Here is a 2,166-nt window from a genome sequence, read left to right as displayed (position 1 = left end):
TCCTTATATACCTGCGGTACCCTCTCCCCAAAGTCATTAGCAAAATCGTCGGTTAGGTCAGGCGGGAAATTTTCGCGGGAGATTTTCGCGGGAGATTTCCGTTATCGTAACACGGTATAATTTATCAGTTTTCACAATTTTGTTATAAATTTATACTTCCGACAATTTGTTATAACATTGCATATAACAATTTATACGTTTTTACAATATTCTTCAATGGAAGCATAGGTTTTAGCGTTCCCGTTACTTATTCGTGATTAAATTAATTTCGCAGTGAAAAATGTATTCAATGTTTGTTTGTTATAATATCGTGAAATGAATTATATTACACATTTTCTCTATTCACACTGAATTTAAAGATTATAACGATTAAAAATCAAGTTGACCTGTGGTCATTTATCAAGAATAATCATAATAAAGCTGAAATTATTGTGTTAAATAATTTTTTTAATACGAATTAGGAATTTATTCAACGTTTGCTTGTTACTACTTGTTACAGTATACTGTCTCGCAATGTAAATTTAAGTAAATTAGGTTGAACTGCACAGAAAATGCACAGAACTGCACAAATAATTCATTTCACGATATTATAACAAACAAACGTTGAATACATTTTCGATTCGTGTAAAAGTATTATTTATCACGATAAATTTAGCTGTACTATGGTTATTTTTAATCTACGACCACAGGTCAACCTGATTTTTAATCCCTGCGAAATTAATTTAATCACGAATAAGTAACGGGAACGCTTAAACCTATGCTTCCATTGAAGAATATTGTAAAAACGTATAAATTGTTATATGCAATGTTATAACAAATTGTCGGAAGTATAAATTTATAACAAAATTGTGAAAATTGATAAATTATACCGTGTTACGATAACGGAAATCTCCCGCGAAAATTTCCCGCCTGACCTAACGGACGATTTTGCTAATGACTTTGGGGAGAGGGTACCGCAGGTATATAAGGACCCGCCGATGTCCCGCGAACTTATTCACCCTTTATACTGGGCCCTAGACACTTCGTGGCATATTTTGACCTGAAGGTTCTGAGATGTGAATAGAGTGGTCGGGGGCTACTAGCTAGCCTATGTCCACCCTGTACACACTCAGCTTTCTTGTAACACTTGTATACATTAGAATCAATTAGAATTTCAATACAACATTATTAAACAAATTTTAACAATTACCGGCACTCGCTAGGCACGTAATATCAGACTTTAAATACTCGACTTCGAACTTCGGTTTAGTCATAATTCTATTAATGTTATAATAACGTATAATTTATTAATTTTCACAATTTTATTATTAATTTATACTTCCAAAAATTTGTTAAAACATTACATATTATTATTTATACATTTTTGCAAGTTTCTTTGACAAATAAGTACGTTTCAACGATCTTATTACTTTCTCGTTGTGAAATCAAGTTCGGAGGATTAAAAATCAGGTTGACCCTTGGTCGTAAATTTAAAATAGCCATAGTGAAGGTGAAATTATTATTTTAAATAAATGTTTCTATACGAATTAAGAATCTATTCAACGTTTGTTTGTTGCAATACCATGAAATAAATTGTATTATATATTTTCTCAGTTTAGACTGAATTTAAAGTTCGTAAGGATTAGAAATCAGGTTGACCTGTGGTCGTAGATTAAAAATAGCCATAGTGAAGGTAAAATTATTACGTTAAATAATTGTTTTTATACGAATTAAATATTGATTCAACGTTTATTTGTTGCAATACCGTGAAATAAATTGTATTATATATTTTCTCAGTTTAGACTGAATTTAAAGTTCGTAAGGATTAGAAATCAGGTTGACCCTTGGTCGTAAATTTAAAATAGCCATAGTGAAGGTAAAATTATTACGTTAAATAATTGTTTTTATACGAATTAAATATTGATTCAACGTTTATTTGTTGCAATACCGTGAAATAAATTGTATTATATATTTTTTCTGTTTACACTAAATTTAAAGTTCTGTTTACATGTTATAACAATTAGAATGTAGACGTTTTGCCGTTTCACGGTTTTTCCTCTGTTAATTATGTGTTTATAAATCATTTCAAACTAAAGCAGCACCATGCCCACCCTTAATTAAACCGTCTCAGTAGTTTACCGTAATTAATAATCTATTTTCGGAATTTATACGAGAATTTTTGAATTT

The sequence above is a fragment of the Habropoda laboriosa genome, unplaced genomic scaffold, assembly GCF_001263275.1.
Source record: "Habropoda laboriosa isolate 0110345459 unplaced genomic scaffold, ASM126327v1 scaffold136, whole genome shotgun sequence".
Classification (NCBI taxonomy): Eukaryota; Metazoa; Arthropoda; class Insecta; order Hymenoptera; family Apidae; genus Habropoda; species Habropoda laboriosa.
The sequence above is the reverse complement of the archived record's forward strand: the minus strand, read 5'-3'. Positions refer to the sequence as shown.